This window comes from Polypterus senegalus, chromosome 14 (genome assembly GCF_016835505.1).
Source record: "Polypterus senegalus isolate Bchr_013 chromosome 14, ASM1683550v1, whole genome shotgun sequence".
In the NCBI taxonomy this organism is placed as follows: Eukaryota; Metazoa; Chordata; class Cladistia; order Polypteriformes; family Polypteridae; genus Polypterus; species Polypterus senegalus.
Window position 1 is genome coordinate 91,487,925 of NC_053167.1, and position 24,907 is coordinate 91,512,831.

Here is a 24,907-nt window from a genome sequence, read left to right on the forward strand (position 1 = left end):
AATCAGGACTAAATTCCACAGATTTGTGTTTCATATCAATATCCGCACCATTCCTAAACCAGAGAGCTATGTGATCAGTGAACACAATATGTAGTAGTCCCTCACAGAAAATGGAGACATCAAAAGGTTAACAGAGATCCAGGTTGTGTATTTCTTTTAAGGCCCAGCTGTGGTTCTCCTTCCTTTTGGTTGGATTACAAAAGAAAGTACAGAAACCAAAGCAACCCAATGGGGCATATTATTTTTCTGAGTTTTATGTTCACTTTGGCCCAGTCAACTGTTAACCTTGTTCTAACACTGGGTTGTTGCTAAGGTTCTTGTTTCATTCAGACCTTTCCTGCTTCTCACGGTCACTCCACTCAAGATCCCCTGTGAGACAGTCAGTTCTAATCTAAGATCATAGGAAGAACACTGCACTGGAACTAAGGTAAGCCTAAATACAGTTTTTCCTAATTATCTGGAATCATCTTAACTGCCAGCTACTGTACACTGGCCCAGTGCAGTCATTTGATAAACAAAATTATTCTGATATATTATTTTATTTGTGTAAATTATAGTGTATTTACACTAAATCATGGCAAGAGTGGCGACACATTGCAGTTGATTTGCACATTCTCATAGTAATTCCACAGTATGTTTTACACATGACAATAATGACACAGTGGAGAATAGTTTAGAAATATTTTCCCACCAAGCAGAAGAGTAAGGCACACAATAATGTATTTCATTTATTAATGAAACATACAGATACAAGTGTGAGGTGCTAAATTAGAGACACAGCGAGACATACATGAGTAGTTTGTAAGTTTATTAAGTAGGCTGTAGAACTGCTGCTGTGTTTAGTCAGGTCCGTAAGACAGCTAGGATTTCTTCAGTTTAGTTTTGCTTTGAGTCCTCATAATAATCCCATTCATAACCCCTTTACTAAATAAGAGAATAAATGACATTGTACCTCTTTTCTAGAATGCAGTGCAGAAAATATTCCTTTGATGCCAGCTTTTCAAAACAAACATGGTTTTCATTTTTACAGGTTAGCTTATCGATAAAAATAACATTGCTCCTTAAAGGGTTTAGTCTTGCAGGTTTTAGTCACCTCATGAATCTTGCATTCTGTTTTCAACACCTTAAATCTTGTAAAATGTAGGACTATATTTAAACAGACATGACATTTCCTTATAAATTAAGCAATTTCCAAAATTACTTAGTTTCAGTAAAGTCAATAACTACTTTAATATGTTTAAGTATAGAAAACACATACAGGAGTAATTACTTAATTGATATTCTGTATATATGAAAAGAATTAAAAGGAATTAGTACAGTTGCAAAAATAAATGAACCCCAAGTTACATTGATTAAAGTAAGCAAATGAAGTGATAGCACACCAGTGTACAGACTAATACAGTTGTCTCAAAATAATTTGAGCTTCATCATTTCAGTATGAGGCAAGTAATCTATAACCAAACAACCTGTGTTACATTTGCCAGAGACCACCAGGACAAAATGTGACATTTTAGAAGTCCATGCTCTTGATAGACAAGTCCATAATTGACACTGCCTACCGCAAAGAGAAACTTATCTCAACAGTCAAGCATGATGATTAGAATGTCGAGATTTGCATCTGATTTTCTTTTGTGAACCAACATAACTAAACATTATTAAAGGATCAACAAATTCTAAGGTATATTGGGCATCCTTATTCAGAATACCATCAGTCAATAAATTAAAACTGGGCCAAAAGTGTGTTTCCAACATGACAACTCAACGCAAATCTGGATTGTCCGAGTTAATGTCCTGACCTAAATCCATTTGAGATGTTGTGGCAGGCCAGAAGCAGACAGTTCACACCAGACCTCACCAACTGGCAGAGTACTGCCAGGAGATCTGGGCAAAATTCCTCAAGATAGATGTCAAAAGATTGATTTTTGGTTATAGGCGTTTTTGGTGTTAAGGTGTCGAGATAAAATGCTTTACAAGTAAAGAACATTAAGTAATATTTTTGCATTTATTCTTAATAACTGGAGTATTGGCAAGTTGCATGTTTTGCCTTGAACAGTTTAAAGCATAGGCCACTAAGCCACCTTCCTTAATTACATCCTTATTGCTGATTAAATTATTAATTCAGGAAACCACTTAAATGAAGTCTCATTCACATTGCTTTTTTATTTTAATTTGATATTGCTACAGTTTTTCATTTTCATTCATATCTGTTGTATAATGGTACCATGTACTCTATTGTGTTGTTGATGCACATTTTTGTAGCTGTTTATGCCTGTAAAAACAAGCTACCTACCACTTATACCAGGTTTTTCATTATGCACATCTAAATTAAATATCCTGTGGACAAAGGCAGGTTTCAGCTTGCTTTTAAATATGCTGCCTGCAGTCGCAAAATAACAACATACTACTAAAATGAGCAAAACACATAGTCCCAGTGAATTATTCTTGTTAGTTTTATACAATATGGAAATAGGAATGTCAGATAAAGTTAGGTTTAGCAAAACATAGTGTCTGAGTTCATAAAAGGGTGCCAAATAACAGAAATAATACTGACTATATTTCATGAATCAATGAGTCATTTCTCATTGATGACCACTGCAGACACTACTGCAAAGACATGTTTTAAGAAAACTATTTCTTAGTAGGAAATCAAAACTGTAAATAGCTATAACTACCCTCATCCTTTGTCTCTGACTACAAAGTTCTTTTCTCTATCTCCACATTCCAAAATATCCACTTTCCTCCAAATTGTATACACTCACTATCTATCTGAAACATATTTTATCCAGACACCAGCTTCAGAGGCTTTCACTTGACATAACCTGTAGGTCATGTTCATTCAGCACAATTTGTCTTTCTAATTAAACAATTCATTTTGAAAAAATATAGATGCTCTGCAAATATAAGCCATTATGAATGTACTACAAAAAAAGTTCACTGTTTATACATTTCATGTAGCTGTGTTATAGTTGAACTACCAAAAATACTCTTCATTGCACTGTAAGGTATAATGACAAGTTCAGCTGAAGTACCTCACAGTTGCAAAATCCTGGGTTCAGATCTTTGCCCAACCATATTCTGTGAGGAGTTTGCATATTTTTCTTGTGTCCAAGTGGTTTTATTTCATGTTTTCCAATTTTCATCCCAGACTGCAGATTAGGTTTATTGGTGACTCCAACCTGGAGTGTGTGTAGATATACAAATGAAAGTCCAGTGACAGACTGGATCCCAATTGAGAGTTGTTCATCTTCCCTTGTATTTAATAGATAGATAGATAGATAGATACTTTATTAATCCCAAGGGAAATTCACATAATCCAGCAGCAGTATACTGATACAAAGAAACAATATTAACTTAAATAGTAATAAAATGAAAATAAATGCTGTCAAGACAGGGTATTCTGTGCCACAATCCTGTATTGGTAAAACTGTTAAAAAAAGTATATTTACTTTTTAATAATTAGTTCAATAGCAGGGCCAGTGCTGATAGTAGAGATTTTAGTCCTCCTTGACCAGAAATTGGATTAATCAGGTCTGAGAATGCTACGCTATGTTATCATATGTAATTCACTAAGTGAACCAGGCAACACATTACTGTTATAAAGACATTTTCAAGTAATTTCAATATGAAACTCATTTAGTCTGCTTTAGAGTCAAGGAACTTTTGGGTCTAAGATCCTGAAGCTGGACCTTAGACCCGTGTGCTAAGATTAAACATCATTTTGGCATCTTTAATGAAACCAATGAATTAAAATATAAATGTATATTTCTGAATTAATAAAGTATGATATTAAAGTGATCAATTCTGCATTTTCACAACTCTAGACAGTGTTTATAGACTTTGCATATTTTCCCCATATCCAAGTAGACTTTATCCTGGTACTTCATTTTCTTTCTTCATCCCTAATAAAGCTTAGATCAATAAGTGACTCTGAATTGACCTTATATGAGAGACAGCAGCTTAGAATGAAGGACTGACATCCTGTCATAACTTGGCACTTGATGCTGCAAAAATAGGTTTTGACTTCCAACATCACTATATTTGAGTGGGCAGACTGGAAAAAAAAAAGTAATGAGATTGCTGTAAACAGCATCACTTTACAAATGTTTTTTTTCCAACATAGCTGTTTTAATAGTCACTGCAGTATTTTAGCATCTGCATCTTACAACATATTATTAAAATACTACTGGAATCACTTTATTATTTATAGTACATTAGTGAGTCTTACCAGCTTGATAGATACATAGATAGAAAGAAAGAACAAAGTAACAAACAAATGACTGAACAGAATTTATTTGTCCTGAAGGGGAAATTGACTTCCCTCTTAAATATATACTGGAATGACTAAAAAAGGACTAAAACTATAAAGAAAGAAAAGTAACTACTATACTGGTACTTATTTACAACCTTGTTCAAAAATAATAAAACATTAAAATTTGAATAACAATCAACTATTATTATGTCTTGCTGTATAATGTTTACACATTAAATACAATCAACTTTTTAGTACTTGAATTTGAGTATGTGTGCAGACTTTACATACTTGAAGACATAATTATAAAATTTTGATAACTTTAGAGGATTCCATTTACATTTTCTTCCTATGATCATGTAGGCGTTCGTCTTAGTCATTAAAGTAGGTATTTTAAGTTGATATGTGAGTATAAATTAACCACTTTGAGTGAGTCTGTGTGCATAAGTATGCAATATAAAAGAATGGACTTACTGTATATCTCATTCAGGATCAGGGCCTACCCTGTGCTTTAATTTGCTGAGATAAGTTGTCATTTTGTGCAACTGTGCCATTAAGGAAAGAGAGTGAGAAAAGTAATGGACACAACCAGAATCAAGACACATTTGTTTTCTTTCCTATTATAACATGGAGTGCCTTTCACAAACATGACAGTCTCAGTTAAACATTGCTAGGCTAATGAAACTGGTGGCATTATTAAAGGATGAATACAGATTAATGCTAATAACAGGCTGGGGTGACATTTTCAAAAAGAAAATTGTCTGCAGCCAGTTTCTGAAAAACAAATACAAATAAATAATTAAACGTGTAGTCAAAGATTAAGGCATGGTCAAAATCCATAATAGATTACATTAAAAGATTTGTTTAAATACATCACCAAATTATGGCTGAACAATCACATGGCCAGGGAAAGGTAACATTTGGAGGGCATTAGTAAAGAATTAGGAGTTGTTGTGCCCTGGTATTGTCTAAACTCACAAGCTGATTAGTGACAAAGCTCCATCAAAATCAATCTATTTTGTATAATGTTTGAAGTTGGGGCTTTCGGATGAACCCATGTAGAGCTCTCCCAGGATGTCTTTCTCTTTCTGGCATTCAGATTAATTTAGATTTGTTTCTGCAGAATCTGCTGAGGTCATTATTTAAATTCTAATTTCAAAACATGTGTATTTTTCCTGGAAGACACAGTGACAACCTAATCACACAAAAGGTCAGTAAACAATTGAGCAAAATACAGAAGAAGAGAGCAAAAGCAAAGAGTAAAGCCTGGATTGGCAATAAAACAGAACAAAGGACTAGACAAAATCCAAACTTTTGTTCATTATCTATCTGTTTCTGAACCTATTTTATCAAGTTCAAGGACAGAGGAGACTAGACTTGAGTAGCATGATATAATTTTCAGTTTTCTAACATGCTTGTCATTAGGCTGTTTGAGAAAAACTCCCAGACTTGTAGAAAAACATATGTAGCCATGGGGTAAAATGTGAAAACCTCCTATAAACAATGACTAGGATGGCATTTGAACCCAGTGCTATAAGCAGTCAGTGCCAATCACTGAGCAATTGAAATCGTATTATTAATTTTGGTCAGTAATTTAGTGTTTAGTTCTGAGTTTTAGACATTTTTAATTGAGTTCACCAGTTGCAGTGATTTCATATTGAACTTTTGAGTAATTATAATATATTGTACATACTGTATATAGGGTACCAAAAAAACTACAAAATGTTGCAGCATCTTCTATGGGAAAAAGGGACTTAGGTTGAGCATTATATCTGATTGCTTCTTATACTTATGTTGTAAGTTACACATAGAAAATGCTCACTTGCACATTATTTTCCCCACTTTTGTACATTTCCATATTTAAACACAGAAGCTCCTCTAATGATTGATGACTGTTTACAAGATCATAGTATTTTAGTCCCTACAGATTTATAAAAGTAAATACATGTTATCATTTTGTCTTATAGTGTGTTGATGTTTCCCATTTTAGTCAATTGAATAAACACATAGTTTTTAGATATATAGTTTTGTGTACGTCATGCCCAATGTGTGTTGGCCATTGACAGAATCTGCTTCATAAGGTGCTCCACAACTACCCAAATTTATCATTGTGGAAAAAAGCAAAAGGCAAAGTCATAATAATAAAAAAAAATAATAAGACATTAAACAAAAGTAGAAACTTGAGAAAGTGAATCAATAACCAAATACTTAATCTGTATGATGGGTTTATTTCAGAAGTTATGATGGGATGTGCTTCATACGATTATTGAGTGATTATATTTGCCAAGCAACTGTTGCACCAACATAACATTTTCAAGCATGCCTAATCCAATTCAAATTTGTGGGGATGTGGAGCATAATTAATCCCATTGTTATTAAGAGGAAAGGAGGAGACAACTCTGGATGGGGCAGCAGTTCATCACAGAGCTTAGTAATGAATACACAGGGCCAGTTTGGAAACTTCAGTTAGCTTAACGTGCATGTCTTTGTGATGTGGGTGGAAAGACAGGCTAAACAGAGTAAAAGCCACATACTGTAGTTAATTACTGATTTATACTTTGACCTTGTCTTTGGTTCTGAAATGTTTAAGAAACCAATCCTAACCATTGCATCATTTTGTGGTCCTATTTGCAACAGTAACATTGCAGAAACTGATATAAAAAATGATCACCTGTGAAAGCTACTTATTGCCTAAGACATTAATAAATCATTAGAACCACTTTTTATCAAGCTAATTTGCCTCCTCAGGAAAATATTATGTGAACAATATAATGACGGTAGCTATGTATGGTGTATACCCATAATTCTGAGTAGTTAAATGCTGAACACTTGCTAACTTAATGTAAATTTCATTTAATATTTCCTTTGCAAGAATACCATTCTTTAATTCTCAAATTTTCATTATTCACGTTAGCTTTCACTTTCATGAGCACAGATGCTAGGGTATGCCTGCTTTGGTATATATTTGTGACAGGACTGACAGTGCATGGCGTGGCCTGATTATGCCGCCATGGTTTCCCCTCCATTCTAGCAGTCCTAGTGATATAATTTCCAGCTGGTGATCAGTGTATGAATGTAATAGCAGGCTGTGTTAGGTGTCAGAATATTAGAAGTGCTAATGGAAAAGCTCCCTGATTCACATGGGAACACCATTACTGGAGACTGTCACAGCCCGCTGGTCACTAAACTAATGGGGCAGAGTCAGAGAGAGATCAGAGGGGAGTAGGAGAGAGAAAGGGAAAGAAGACAACTGAATGAATGGTTGAAAGTGAAAACTGAGGGGATAAAAGCAAAAACAGAAGAATAGCAAATAGATAAAGAACTATGAGTGAGGTGGTGTAATTTACAAATGCAATGCTTTGGTGAACTGAAAAAAAATTCAGGAAGCTGATTTTATTTTTGGAGTTCATGGCTTATTTGGAATGTAATGCTTTAACTTATAACTTTTCTTCTTCAGTTTTTCATTGTATAATGAATTAGCCAATATTAAGTGATGTGTAAAGAATAATTTACTTTTAAAAATGACTGAATCATTATCTGAAGACAGTTACTTAACACAAGATATTACAGACCCTCTTTGTACTTGTTTTAACCCCTAATAGCAATTTGAATTGTTCAGACTGAAGAGCAAGCAGGTAGTCTCCCAAAGGTCATAAAAGTTGACATTAGAACAGTTAATCTTCTGCATGGTGAAAGTTTTTGTGCTTGAAAGTATTTCAGGAACACAAACTAAAATTGTCTCTTACTATAATACTTTGACCAGAAAAAAACAATGAATAAACAATGCAGATTTAATTTGCTAAACTGAAAATGTTGTAAGTTAGAATGTGCATAAATATTGAAAATGAATTAAGTATGCATGGAAGCAACCATAGTTTTTGCCAAGTATCCAAAATACTCATGCAGAGGCAGGCAGGAAAGATGAAATACAAAAAAGTGGTATGCCATAGGAATCTTATCATCTTTTTGGCAAAAACATGACTAAAATACCAAGGCAATTTCAAGATTTGTAGAACAGTGAATGTGTAAAAGCTGCATAGGGTAACGCACTCATTGTGTAATTTTCCATCTTTGTTTTTTTTTTCTGTTTAGTCTCAACTTCTTTACTTTTGTGAAAATATTCTCAAGCAGTGTTCTACCCCTTCACTTTAATGGCATAAACTGATAGAAAGTGATGTGAATAGCAACTAGTGATGGAAGAAACATCACAGTTTTGTTTGACTTTTTTTAAAGCATTCCAGGACTAAAGTGAAGACCACAGCTGTCAGGGTACTGTTGCCTAGCACATGGAGGTCTGTGTGTCCCTCCAGAGATATCCCTTCCCAGACCATCACTGATCCACTGCCAAACCGGTCATGCTGGATGATATTGCAGGCTGCCTAACGTTCACCACGGCATCTCCAGACTCTTTCATGTCTGTAACTTGTGCTCAGTGTGAACCCGCTCTTGTCTGTGAAGAGAATGGGGCACCAAAGGCAAAGGTACCAATTATGGTATTCCCTAGCGAATGCCAACCGAGCTAACATGGTGATAGGCTATTAGCACAGGTCCGACTTGATGATGTTGGGCCCTCATGCCAACCTCATGGAGTATGTTTATGACAGTTTGATCAAACATGCATACCAATAGCCAGCTGGAGGTCATTTTATAGGGTTCTGGCCATGTTCTTCCTGTTCCTCCTTGCAGAAAGGATCAGATGGCCCTATCATGCTCTTCTCTTATAAGAGCCCATCTCCGTTCAGAATCAGTCAGGAAGTATAAGGAGCAAGCAATTGTCTGGGGCCACAACCTTCGAAACCATTCTCTTTTTGGGGTTGTCTTGCTGTTGCCTCTCCAGTGCACCTGTTGTCACTTTCGTTTGTACCAGAGTAGGTGAAATTGATTCACATCGCTTATACTTCCTAACTGGACAGATTGATATCCCTGAAGCTTAATTGACTTGGTGTTAGACTATGATTAAGTGTTCCCTTAATGTTCTTGTGCAGTGTAGTAATCCACTAGCTAGCTTTTTTATGAGCAAACAAAGATGGGAATGCCAAAATCATTGAAAAGAAAAGCCTTTCCAATTCAAAAGCCATAAAAAGAAACTTTAATAAATTAATTACTTTATTAAAAAAATAACAAGCATAGATTAATAAAGCAAATGGAAGAACTGAATTTTTAATGATTTAACTAATCATTTTTTGTGGAATTCTATGGAAATGCCACCTATATACTGTATGCAAAGAAAAAGTCACTGTTTTGAAGGAATATAATCTCAAACGACATTACTTGACTTGACTAAACATGGAGAACAGTATGATAAGTATCAGGGACAAGAGAGGGATAAACTAGCTACGTAGCTACACAAAGGCATGAAATTACAGCAAAGTCTTTTTTGCAACGCAAAGAAGGATGGTGCTGTGGAAGCAAATTATCTGCTGACTTAATCACTAAGGCAGGAAAGACATTCATTGAAGGGCAGTTTTTTAAGGACTGTATGTTAAAAGTTGCTAAAATATTGTGTCCACAAAAGATGGGCTTGTTGAAGAATATCTCCTTATCAGCAAACACCATGGCAGAGCAAATAGGGGAGTTATCAAAAGACATTATGATCAGTTATGCGTGAAAGATAAAGTTTTTACTGCATACTGCGTGGTGCCTAACGGAAGCACCGACAAAACTGACACTGCACAACTAGCGATTTTAATTAGGGATGTTAATTCCCACTTTGATGTGACTGAAAAATTGTTAGGTTTATGTCCAATGCATGGCCATACCACAGGCAATGACATATATCAGCTTCTGTGTGATGTGATTGAGCATGCTGGTTTGCCATGGAACACACTGGTAGGCATCACCACAGATGAAGCCCTGTCCATGCCAGGCAAACAAAATGGACTGGTAACCATTTTTTCAAAAAATATTAGAAGAGGAAAAAGCTGTAGTAGTTTTACACTGCATTATTCATTAACAAGCACTGTGCAGTAGATGCTTAAAATTTGATCATGTTATGTCTGTTGTTCTGAAATGTATTAATTACATCAGGTCAAGGAGTTTACAGCATCACCAGTTTAGAGCCTTTTTAGAAGAAATTGAGTCAACGTATGGTTATTTTTTGTGTTGAGAACAGAGGTGAAACATTTTATGGCAGATGGCAGAATGGATGTTCCTGAGTTGGAAGATCCACAATGGGTCATGGACCTTGCTTTTGTGGACATTACACAGGAGCTGAACATACTTAACTTGAAGCTCCAGGGCCCTGATCAGCTTATCACATCAGCTTATGAAAGTGTGAAAGCCTTCACCACAGAATTAAAATTATGGAAAACACAGCTTTCTGCCACAAATCTCACATACTTCCCAACATGTAGATCTCTTGTGTAGGATGGCACATCATTCAGGAGTGATACACATACTTCTGCTATTGAAAACTTACTGCAGAAATTGAATCACTGTTTTGCAAACTTTAGGTCACACCGCAACACCTTCCAGCTGTTTGCAGACCCCTTTTCTGCTGATGTGGAAAGTGTTTCAAGTTTGTTCCAAATGGAACTTATTGACTTCCAGTGCAATAGTGAGCTAAAATCTAAGTTCAGAGAGGCACGGGAAAAAGCAGACTTGACTGGACAGTTTCTGAGAGAATTACCTCCATCCATTCCAGAGCTGTCCAAAGTGTTCAGTCAGGTAATGTGCCTTTTTGGAAGCACATATCTGTGTGAGAAACTTTTCTCAACTATGAACTTTAACAAATGCAAGTACAGGTGCAGGTTTACTGATGCTAATGTTGAAGCTGTACTCAGAGTTTCCACTGTAAACTCCATTAGGGCAAATGTGTCAAGGCTGTGTGAGCAGAAATGCTGCCAGGTTTCTAGACAGAAATAGAATATAAATTTAAATGTATTCAGGTATTGCATGTGTTAGATTAATGCAAAATTTTGTTAATTTATTTAAGTTAATTTATTGTAAAAAGAATTGCATATTTAAAAGTAATGTTTTAGAGTACAGTTTACTTTTTGAAAAAAAAAAAAAGGTTAATAATGGAAATAAAATTAGATTTAAAGAATATTACTATCTTTTGTTGTACTTGAACATTCATGTGGCCCCTGTATGACATGACAATATCAGCAGTGGCCCGAAGCCAGTTTGATTTTGAGATTCCTGGTCTAGCCTGTCTAGCAATGGGTAAGTATGAAAGGTTTTTATGGTCTGTTAACAACATTAAAAAATGTTTTGGCCCTTCAAGCAGGAGTCTCCATTCATTTAAGGGATACTTTAATGGTAAGTACTTCTCATTTTCCAACATCATAATTTGGTTCTGCTGGGAAGCATTTACATTAGATGAAAGCACAGAGGTGTAATTTGTTCATCTCTACTGATCTTTGAAAGAGTACAGCACTGGCTCCCACATATAATGTGTCCACCTAAGCATGAAAGCATAGAAAGGAGACTGTTTAAATAAGGGAACTTTGGCTAATTTTTTTCCTAAATAACAGTTCTAGACATATTTTATAAATAAGCAAAACAAATCAAAATTATAAAACTGCAATTCAATTTGCACTTCCTTAGTTTACCTAATAATATATTTTCTTTTAGATATCCAAAATACTCCACGTAGTTGAAAAAACAGCTAGTGATAAATGTGACACGGTGATCTGAATCTGGTTGTTTTTTATATGCCTTCGCTTAGCTTGCCAACATACATTTTAATATGCTGTAGCCTAATACATAAACAATGGCTTATTAACTGAGGCCATAAGTGGAATTGTCTTTCTAGGCAACTGTAACAACTTTCAATGTAATGAAGGAGCATGAGAAGGTTAATACTGTACACAGTTTAATTAACAGTTCTAGTTTTTGTTACTGGAAAATGTATTCCACATTTAGCAATGATTAACAGAAGGTTAATGGATGTAGTATTGGCTAATAAAGGTTTAGCTTAAAGGTGCAGTATTAGTCAGAAAGAAATATATTCAATGTGTAGTATTTCTCTGCATTCTTAGCAGAAAGTGTGTTGTTCTTAATTGATTGAGTGTGTTTTTGAAACTAATAGCAGTAATTAGGGTATAAATGACTGTCACAACCATATAGAAGCAGGGCTACCTAAGTGGACATACTGAAAACGTTTGACTCTGCCTGTGCCTAAAAAATGTCTTTAACCCCTGTGCATATGGTCATATAATTATTGAAGATTCCATGAAGAACCGTAAGACAAATGTATTATCCTTTGGGCATCGTTTACTTTTTTGAATATAGGAGTAAAAGTCTAATTTAAAAGCTAAAATGTATCCTTTCATTAATTCATTTTTTCCTAATCTTAATATCTCCTGTCTGGATATAGGGAGGGAGATACAGTTTGCAGTATGTTTACAATTCTAAAGGATCACACTTTCAGAGAGTCTGTGATTTAATTCAGGTAATTCCTTTTAAGTTCATTAATTGCTTGGGTCAGTTTTTCTCGAGTACAGTCCTAAAGGAAGTCCTGTGGCTGCAGACTTTCACTGAACCCAGCGTCGTCTTCTGACTGAAATTCTAAAGTTTATGTACTGGTTGTTATCTTTTTTGACAAATTTTAAACAGATATAGATTATTTCATCAGTAAAGTGCTTTAGTAATGCTTCTCTTTGAAGGCTTCATAATGTGTTACCCTAACAACCAATAAAACCACCTATTTCTTTTATTAAACATTTCTGCAATTTTATATCATTTAAATAAACAAGACCAGAAAAGTAATTCATTATTTTTTAATGAACTTTATTCTTTTGCATATGAAATTCACCAGTAGCTTACTTTTTGCTGATTTTTAGGATAACCTTGAATTGTTTACTATATTTGTAGTTTTGGATAACTTCTGTTTATTTCTTTTTTTCTGTACTTATGAATTGTATAGTAGATATGTGCTGCTTTCATTTTAAAATTATAACCTAAAAAATAGAAACATTAACCCAGAAGTATATAGCTTAAACTGCTTAAAATTGAGCACAGCGTGATAAACTAGTCATTGACCTCTGCTCCTAATTCAAAGCTTCAAGGGTCTGGGTTTGCTTCCTGCTGCCTGAGCAGTCTTGTTATAATCTACCACTGCACTGAATCTTTTTGTATTTGTTGACTTAAGTTAGGAGTAGATCAGGTGCTTGCAAAGAAAAATTTGAAGTAGGTGGGTTTGAACGCAGAGAGATAGATACATAATAAGGAAAGCACCAAAATGTTAAATAAAATATGCAATTACAATCCGGCATGATGCTTTACATAGCAATTCCCAAGTAAAATAAAGGTTTATTCATTGGATCATTTGTAAAAACTTAAAATTATTAGTTATATTAGTGTGTCACATGACAGTTATATGTTTATGGGTCCATGTTCATTTTACTTAATCTTTTTAATAATTTTCTGTGCTAGTTTTTAGGTTTTTTTGAAAGTGTCATTTAATTTCTGTCAGTTTATACATCACCATGTTTAGTGGGTTTTATTAATAACACATTGCCAAACGATGAAATTACATTTATTAATAAGATAAACCTAACAGTTCATGTCCAGCTTTAGGGAAATGTTATTCTGTTTTTGAAGCATTTCAGCCTCTTCTTTCATGTTTTTCCTCCTATGGCATATTATATGTTCACGTATAATTTGCATGGTGCTGCCTACACTAACTTACAGTATATAGATGTGACATCATAAACACACCTGTACGTCACTAAAAATAACCATGTATCCATCCACTTTGTAACCCACTTAATAAACTTAGCTAGATATTGAGCCAAGAGTTGAAAAATAGCTCAAGCTGTACATTGTAATAGTATTTTCCATTGCATCCTTGAATTTATTTTCTATTATTATTTCTGCTGCCAAAAGCAAAAGAGAATATGCATATTTGGCACATACACTGTACAGTTAATTAAAGCAGATTGCAAATAAATATTAAAATCATTAAAGTAATCATGATTATGTTTTAGCATTTTGGTTAATGTTGTTGTCTCAAGTTTTACTCTGGAGCATTATCTTTTAGCTAATGAACAATTATATATATATATATATATATATATATATATATACTAACAAGATACCGCTCTTAGCGGAGAAGTAGTGAGTTAAAGAAGCAATGAAAAGAAAAGGAAACATTTTGAAAATAACGTAACATGATTGTCAATATAATTGTTTTGACACTGTTGTGAGTGATGAGTGTTGCTGTCATATATATATATATATATATATATATATATATATATATATATATATATATATATATATATTTACACACACACACATAAACATATATATATATACATATCTATACATATATATACACACACACATATATATACATATACATACATATCTACATATATACACACACACAGCTATTTCGTATCAGTGCAATACGCTGCTTGTTAAAACGGATAACTCCCGCTCTTACGTGCAAGTCTGCGTGGATATTATGAACTATAGTATTTGTTCAAGTTCTATTTAAATTTTAAATAGAAGGAATTTTTATTTAGTCGACAGAAATATCTTTGGTAGGAATGGTAAAAACAGACAGGAATATTATTCGTGAATAAATCAACTCAAACCTTAAACAACTTATAATATTTTGCTCTCCATAAAAATATATCCTGTCTAAATTATACAAGTTAGAAATAAAGTAAACGTTAAAAGAACAAACATTCAAATTTCTTTACTCTTATGTAATTTTATATAAAAAATAAACTTAGATTTTAAATATCCCAAAAGATTTTGCTCTCCATAAAAATATATCCTGTCAAAATTATACAAATTCAAATATGAACATGCTGCATAACAAAACCTGGAAATATACAACAACAACAACAACATTTATTTATATAGCACATGTTCATACAAACAGTAGCTCAAAGTGCTTTACATATTAAAGAATAGAAAAATGAAAGACACAATTATAAAACAAAATAAATCAACATTAACATCGAATAAGAGTAAGGTTCAATGGCCAGGGGGGACAGAAAGAACAAAAAAGCTCCAGGCGGCTGGAGAAAAATAAAATCTGTAGGGATTCCAGACCATGAGACCGCCCAGTCCCCTCTGGGCATTCTACCTAACATAAATGAAACAGTCCTCTTTGGATTTAGAGATATAAATAAAATGTGTTCCTTTCAGCAATAACAAATCAAATCATTCAGTTGTCTTTGCTCTTATGTCATTTTAGAGCTGGACGCCTGGCATCTTTTTTTGGCAACAGGTTAGTTTCTGTTTGGTGTGAGGTTCTGTGTTGTGGAGATTCTCAGGATGGATTGCAGGTGCTCATCAGTGAGGCGACTCCTGTGTGCTGTTTTGTTAGTCTTTATCACTGAGAAGAGCTTCTCACACAGATATGTGCTACCAAACATGCACAAGGTTCGAGCCGCATGTAGACAGACTTTTTTTGTTCTTCAAAGTCACCAAAGCGCCGTGCAAACTCAGTGCGCTCAGTTTATCAGCAAAGTGCGTATTTGGGAACACCGTAGTGACGACTTGGTTTAACATTACTTGGCAACAGGGAAAGTGGGGCAAGTTGCACTGGTGCATTTGTGTCTCCCATAAAAGCAGCTTCACTTGAAATCACTTTGTGATTGTGCACGGTAAAACGTCCGCTGAAGTGTCAGATTCTTATTTAATTCTTCTGCTTTCTGTATCTTCTGCATTGCATTCAGGTCTTTCAGGTTACCCTGATGTTTTGTCTCATAGTGCCGTCTTAGATTAAATTCTGTAATTACAGCCACATTAGCTCCACAAATGAGACACACGGGTTCAGTAAACATATACTCAGCCTCCCATCGGTTTTTAAAGGCTCTATTTTCAGAATCAACTTTTCTCTTCAGCATCGTGTGAGCTAGCCGCAATAACTTGCAGCATCATAAGCTAGACCTGATTAACGGGGTAAGTGTTCGGCAAGGCAGCTGAAGCGCTGCATTATGGGATCTGTAGTTTATTGTGTTACCAGCGCTTCATATACCGGGCCATTAATAACAATAATACAGTATATAAAATGATCTCGCGGGCGGATATAATTACGCCGGGCGGATGTGGCCCATGCCCTTGAGTTTGACACATATGGACTAAATAGAACTTGAAAAGATATATTTTTCAAATGTGATCGCGCAATTCAGATAGAGTTGACGCGCACTACAGCCTGCATGCCTCAATAAGTCATCCTCCCTCGCTCTTACTTTTTTACCGTTCATCTAATGAATACACTGAGTATGGCTTTACCAAAACAATCATTGATGGCAAATAAAGTATCCATTATTCGAGTATGTAGATCGGGATATATATATACATATATATATACCAGCGTATTACAGAGAAGTAGTGTGTTAAAAAGCTAGAAAAGAAAAGGGAACATTTTAAAAATAGCGTAACATGACTGTCAATATACAGTATTTGTTTTGTGAGTGTTACTGAGTGTTGCTGTCATCAAGGATTTGATTATCATTATTTCTTTCAATCAGGTTCGTATTTGTAGGATGTGTTGTGTTCAAGTTACATTCCGTGTTTGTCAATCGTTGTAAAGATGACAGGTTTCATTCATCGATTCGTTTCTTACTGCATCAATAAACAGCTGTCTTCTTCTTTATCTGAGACCTGACACACTGCATGCACGGGTTTTTTACACTGTCTTCCTTTAGCGGGACATTGACTTTTTCCACCGTGTGCTTTGTTTCCGCAGTAGCTGGATTTATGAATATGCTTGTATGTATCAGGCGCTTCATATTTTTGCTGCCTTTTCAATTGTGTAATTGGTTTTGTTCAGCTCTTTGGAACTGTTGTTTTTCTGTGCACTCGCGTCAGTTCCGTGAGCCGCTCGGTGTACATGCATCGAAGGTTCCCAGCTGTGCTGGTGCCATCTCGTGCTATGTCCATGGCTGTATTTAATGTTACCTTAGTCCTGGCACTTAAAACTTTCTCTCGCAGTTTCGCTGAGTTTGTGTCAAACACCACCCTGACCATCTCATCTTCCTCTGCATAAGCACAGTCCTTCACCCGTGAATATTTAGTGGGAGTTTGCTATTGGATTGCCGCTGACGGACGGCCTTATATGGGCAGGCACTAAATTACAAGCGCCAGCGCAGCCTGTCTATGAACTTAATTTAAAGTGTAGGTTTACATCGTGCTTTGTTTCAGTAGCAGAACTCATGAATATGGTTGTATATGTCACTTTCTTCGCTTCTTATTGTTTAGCTGCCTTCTCAATTATATAATGCATGTTTTCTTCAGCGCTTTTGGAGGTCTTCCTGGTTTTCTATGTACTGCGTGATTACGTGGGAGGCATGATGATGTCACACAAACTCCCACGGCGTTCAAGCTCATCTCCATTACAGTAAATGGAGAAAAACAGCTTCCAGTTATGACCATTACGCGTAGAATTTCGAAATGAAACCTGCCCAACTTTTGTAAGGAAGCTGTAAGGAATGAACCTGCCAAATTTCAGCCTTCCACCCCACGGGAAGTTGGAGAATTAGTGATGAGTGAGTGAGTGAGTGAGTGAGGGCTTTGCCTTTTATTATATATATATATATATATATATATATATATATATATATATATATATATATATATATATACACACACACACAGTATATACACACACACTCACACACATATATAGTACATATACAGAAACGCATATATTTCAGCTGCTGAATTTATTAATTTTTCTTTGACATGTGGAATTTTGACCTTTGTGAAAGTACATGAGAATCAAAGAAGCATCAGGGTCAGAAAGTAGAAAACGTCATCAAGTTGCACATTTGGCTTATTATTGATATATTATGGAATGTGAATAAGGCTTAGCAATCACCTTTAGTAATTTCCTTTTCACCTGCAACATGCTGAAGTCTTCTGTGTCTTAAGGACAGACCGGAAAAAAGCTAAAAGATGTTTTGTTATATTTATTATATCCAACACTACATTCGTTCATATACCCTTGGCAGCTGCCCTCCAATGCCATAATAAGGTGTTTTCGATCCCACACTTTTAGGGATCTTAGTGTGTCAGGATCCATGCCAGGGGACAGGGAGAATATAACCAGTGAAAGCAGCTCTCAGTGTCAGCCCTGGCAATTGCTTTATCTTACCTTATCTCAGAATATGAAACTGTGTTGCATGACATCTCACAGCAGGCTGAATAGATATGCCAATTCATTTTGCAGCCTGCGATTTGACAAGCTAGACTGCCCCTGTTGAAAGGCATCAGTCAAACACAGCTTTTTTTATTTAAAAAAAAAAAAAAAAAGTCCGCTCTCAGCGTTCTTTCCCTTGCAATCTCCAAGGCTTGCCTCTTAAAAATGAAAAGGCCGGTGTGCAACAAAAAGAAAAAAAGATGGGGAAAAAAAGCAAAACTAATACCGTTTTAAGTATTGAAAATACAATGATAAGAGGGTATATGGAGGTTTTTGGAGATAACATTGTGGATATTATAACAGGGATGGTAGAGAGAACAGAAAAAAAACCCTCGAAGAGATTGGTGCTATAAGCTCCTGGAGAAGAGATGACACTGCGGCTAATACGAGTGTTTAAATATTTGATGCACTGGGATAAAGGAGGATCTCCTTTGAATCAAATTGAGTGTCTGGAGGAGAATCTATTACTGAAAATCTTGTGTGATTTGACAGCAAAAGCAGCCTGATGTTATTCTTCAGTAGTTCCTGCAATCTCCTTCCCTACTTCACTTAAATGTTTTTTTGCTTTGCTTGAGTAAACGCTGATTATCCCTTTTTTAGCAAAGGAGGCAGAAGTAAAGAAAAGAGATAGGGAAGAGGGAGGAAATAAAATTATAAAACTCTGAATCTACTTGTGGTCTCTCTGGATTGCTACTATTAAATAAAAAAGTTTTGTTATGAAATATTTTTTTAGACTGCAATGTATTAGAGATGGCTTCTTTTTAATTACTAGTTGCTGAATATGTCTAGGTAGGTTTTATTCAAAGTACCAAGTATTTAGGTATAAAGCTGAGATGAGCAGAGGTTCATTTTTTTGGTTTTACAAAAGCAAGATGACACAGTGAGGCTGTTACCTTGTGGGCGTGCTGTAGGCCATGCATCTACAGAAAGTGCTTTTATCAGTCACTCTGCATATAGCAGTTTTTAATACATATTTATGTGTTTAAAAAAATCTGTTCTGTACAGCGTTCTAAAAAGCTGCTTAAAGTTTCCTTTTAGAACCCAAAGTTCTGCCTGTGCCAAAGAAAGTTAGTTTCTTTTTAACTTCTCCCGGCATATTATGAAAGGAGAAAACTGACAATTGTCTGTGAGATATTACTTTAGTAGTTGTGACAAGAGTTATATCTTATCATTTTCTTTGTTATCAAGACTCTGGTTTGGGATAGAAAAGATTACTTTAAATTTATTTCCAATAAAGAAACAGACAGGCATCAGTATAGGAGTCTTCAGCATTAAAGCTGTCAGAAATACAGTATGTTAAACCCTTTATCCATCATAGCTCTGATTGTACTGTCCAAGTCTGCAGGTTTAGTTCCTGAGATGTGCTTAGCCAGTCAGAACAGCACATTGTTTCCCCCTTCAACCGCTGATGTGCAGAATAGTCAAGTGGTTAAAGAACTTAACTCAGAACCACAAGGTCAATGGTTCATATCCCACCTGTACCTCATTCTGTGACTAAGCAAATCAATTAACCCAGCCAATTCCCTAACTGAATAAGTACATTATCTTTGTGAATTGTGCTGACTTGTTGCAAAATAAATGAATACATAAAGGTAATACAATAATCAGTGGTACTAAAAATGTGCTCAGATGTTGCTTCATGTAATTATTAATTATATGTGCATGTGTAATAAACTATACTGTAAAAGTGAATGCATCTGATGAAAAAACAGGTTACCAATAATGCTGTGCTTGTGGTGTCCCATAAATACAATTATATGAAAAAAGCCCTTGGGTTTGCTGAGAGGAACTGTAGAAAAGTTGTGCCATTTATTTATTATAAAGAAAAGAAGTGATCTGCTGATACAGTTTGTTAATTCTATTAGATTAATTTAGCCTACAAAATTATGTGATCCTTATCTAAGTTTTAATATTTGAAAAACATAATCTAAATATACATATAATTCAAAAATGGCCTTTTTATATTTTAAATGAAAACATTATCCACCTTTCACACTCTTTATTCAAAAAGGGAACCTTTGGATTTATTAATTATTGTATTTCTTATGACATATGCACCCTAAAGTGTAAGACTAAGCTCTTGTTTTAGATCAGAACTTGATCTGATTTTGGGTGCAAGTAAATATGGACACAGAGAGAGAGAATTCTATGACTTTTTTAAGCAGACTCATAATGTGTTTACACCCTGACCTGTCTGGGATCAGATGCTGCCACTGCTATTTTCAGCCAAGATGGATTAAGTTACCTATATCCAAAGTCTTAGACCATCATTGGATCACAAGGCAAGAATGAACCGGAATCTGCCAAATTTACAGCACCATTGAAGTAAAATACGGCAACTATATGTCCTTCTTGCATATATAATTAAAACTTAAACAAACATGGTTAAGAAGCATGCCACCTTTAAATGATAGGTTTTCACTTCTTTTCTGTATTGCATAAACAGGCATGCTATGAAGGCTGCAAGCCCTGATTGACACTGATGTTGTGTTTTGTGTCGGCACCTTGTCTTGTCACATTTCCCTTGTCTGAGACGTGTAGAGCGACGGCTTCTCAGGCTGATGTGTAAGTGGCCTCATCTCTAGCAGATCAATAGCCACTGGCACTTCCTTCCAGAACCCAGGAAAAACAATTAAAACCCATCGATCCCTAGACGCATCCACATGAATATGCATAAGGCTCTCCTTGACCTTCAAAACAAAATGGGAGCATTTGAATCCTTGTTTTCCTCCTTCATTTTTCTAATTCAGATAAATATTGTTTAAAAACCAAATGTCACAATACCAGTTGCCATCGATACTATAGTCATAGTCTTTTATTCCATATATTCAAATAAATGTATGTATCACAAATATAAGGAAGAACCTCTTGACACCAATGCACTGAGGCAGAACTGTGACTGAAACAAGGTACTTCATTTCCAGACAAATGCTACATCTTAAGAAAGTAGCTGAGTGTAATGTATTATGATATTTGTTGTATTAAACAAATGTCTCAGTTTCCATTTTAGATATCCCTGTTCTATATACAGTAACCTCAACCTAAAGGGATAAAAAATATTTCCTTCTAAACATGTAAATTTTGCTCTTTTTAAGCAGAACTCTTACTTTTTTCATTGAAATGCTTTATATTATACTTAACCACAAGAGATTAAAAATTAAAATTACAATGCACCTTTTCCCACTAAACCTTTTGTTAAAAGGTGTTAGAGCGACTTATGAATTCAAGTATGTTGGCAAATTATGTAAATTTAAAGTGATGGCTGAACATATTAATACTTATAATTAAGTGGTTTATCAAAGACTAGCAAAGTATAATATGGTGAATAAGAAAATGGAAGGCAGACTTTCAACAACCCCTTATCTTGTCTCTGACGTACACTGACTTGTTAAGCAAAACTGGACTTTCTGACATATCATTGAGATGTAGGAAAAAAAACTTCCACCTTTTCTTTTTTTAGCTTTGATGATTTTATGAATATTTCTTTTTACCAGTGTTTAGTTGAAACTTACGAATTAAATGTACCTCTCTAATATTAGGCACAAACTGTGTGAAGTGGGATCATGATTATTCCTGCTGTTTCACACCTCCTAGGACATGAATTATTGTAAATTTATAGGCTGTCTGGAGTTTGCAGATTCTCCTTATGTCCATTATTGTTGTTCGTATGCAATTTGTTTTTTTTGACTCAATCAAAAGTCATGCATGTTTGATTAATTGGTGACTCAAATTTGTGACAATGCGAGTGTCTATAGCTATGTACTCCCTTGGAAACAATAATAAAAAAAGCAGGTTTATAAAATGGACATATACATGGATACTTACTGTATAAGCACCATATTAAGTAATATATTGATGTCTATTATGAACAATGCTTCAAATCCTCTCTATGACAATTGACAGTACTTTTAGCCACCAAATTATTCAGTGGAAATGTGTCAAAAATACTGCTGGGTCTCCTTCTTATCTTTATAATGCTTCATTTTGACTGCTGTCTTATCTAAAGAAGTTTTCTTTTTTTTTTTTTTGTAACCCTTGTTTGTTTTTGTGGGAGCTTGTTGTTATTGTTTTGTTATAATATTTCTATATTTCCATATTTCTTGAGCTTCTGTAAAAGCTAAATTTCCTCTTGGGACAAATAAAGAACTACCTATATACTGACCTGTCTATATTAATACATACATTTTCAATGTACAAAAATATATAATTGTCATGTAAAAATATGGTGAAAATGAGCTATGTTTAATTTCTAAAATAACACAAATCTATCCTGTAGATAGCAGGTATGGAAAGTTTATTAACTTGTACACAGAACGTTGTTTTTTCAGTTGATCAGTTTCCAAAACGTTTATAGGATAATATAATGGTTAGGGCATTTCCACAATCTGGGCTGAAATCTTGGCCTTGTAACGTGTGCACATTTTCCTCATGGGTTTCTGTGGGTACTACAGTTTCCTATTACATTTCATACTTGATGTTCTCCTCCTTTCGGGCAGTGCACAATTATTAACTACATCAGGTTGCAAAATATGATGGTTTAATGTTATATCACTCCAACTTCCTCAGTAACGCTGAGTTGTCATTCAGTGCTTAAGTAAAATAATTTGGTCATAGTCCTACAAGCTGCCACAGCCAGGCCATCGTGAAGTTAATAATGACTACAATTTTTTGCTTTAGAAAAATAACTATTACATATAGTTGTAGTATGAACAGCCAAATCTGCAGCTGTTATAAGAATATGCTACACTAAAATTGCAAGTCTCCAGCCTGGATTTTAATTTGGTGCCAATGAGCAGGGTGTTAATTATGCCATGTCTTTGGGGGAGCTCACCCCTAACCATTTAAGAGTGCTAGAGAATTTACAAACATTTTGCCTCCTTTTTTTAGCCATGACATGCATAGCATATTTGGAAAGAAAATACAGTATCTGCAAGTCTAGCCTGCACCAAAATAATGTAAATATATATTTTAGTTAAGGTTATTTAGCCTTGTAGCGAAAGACTGGCCCTCCTATAGTAATTTTATTTATCTTAAGACTTCTTATAAGATCTGCCACCTGTGATCTAAGTGTATAGTCCAGAATTTTCACATTAATAAGTAATATAAAGTAAGTGACATGAATACAATTTAAACTTTTGTTTGTTAATCAGAAGCTTTTGAAATGAGCCTTAAAATTAAAAATGAATGGAAGTTAATGTGAAAACTTAAAAATAGAAATTATAAGGTGATACTTCTGGTAGTACTGATCCTGCTGACAACATGTGGAATGAAATACAGGCTAATTATGTACACCACAGGCCTTGGTTATTCTATGATGTTCTCCATGGCTGCAGATCCCAACATTGAAACATGAACTATAACTTAAACATTTGATTAGGTCTCTTGTTGATTTTAATTTTGTACTTCATAAATATCTAATAAACCACATTATTTACATATATCCTAAAAGCTGCTGAAATTAAGTCTTAAAAATCAGACACTCATTTTACACAATAATCAAGAAGCACTATTTGCCATAAGGTTTCTTAATATAGGAACACTAACAACTGATGTAGTAACTTGCCATCTTTTGTGAAACTACTATAACTAAAATCTGACTACAGTATGAGTTACGGTAACTAATAAGTTGATATACTTACACCTAAATCATGAGTTAATATTCTAACAATACCGAATTGGTTGATAAATCTACAGTAACTGGAATGTTAAAAACTTTTTCAAGTTTAGTACAGTCATCTCTTGAGCCTACAATCAAACATTAAAGAATTTTCAAAAAACTGTGTCAGTTTATGTTGTAAATCTGTGAAATTTGTAACGATTTAAATATTTATAACAAATGTTTACATATACTCATTGCAAACTAAGATAAGGATGTTTTCATGTGAACACAGGAAGATGGGAATTGGTAGTTATGTTGTTTAAAGGCAAGTTCCAATATGTGACCCTGCAGATGCAGAACAAAGAGTTATGTTAAAAATGTGGGCAATAGAAAGAACACAAGCAGGTGAAGAGGACATCTTATAAGTCAGCTTTAGCTTAAAAATTAAAAAAGTATTGATCAGAAATCCATAGTAAAAACGTGAGACAAGGGTTTGAATTGGAACTTGGCAATAAACATTTAATATTATGGTATCATGACACATTGTCTAAAATGTCTACTGCCATCCATATTTGCCATACCTTTTGTTGTTTTTTATTAAAAAATTGACCTTGATTGTTATCATTTTGAATATGTCTTCACTTGATGTAATATCAGTGACCTTTTTCTGCTTTGCCAAAGATAATGATCATCTGACTTTTATCCTCATTAATTTCATTGTTCAATGATCTTGTCCATCTTGATACTCTGTGTCCACAAGCTGCCCTGGTGTCAATGTGGAGGTACTGTATCTGTGTGTAAGTGTAGATTAAATAGTTTTTGAGTAGGTTTGAACATGTACTGAATTGGGGAAAACATGAAGTAATTCAGAAAGCGACTTTAATTCAGTAAAAAAGTTATTTTGAATACCTAACACTTATTTGGCAATACTTGGGAGTAGAAATGTGAC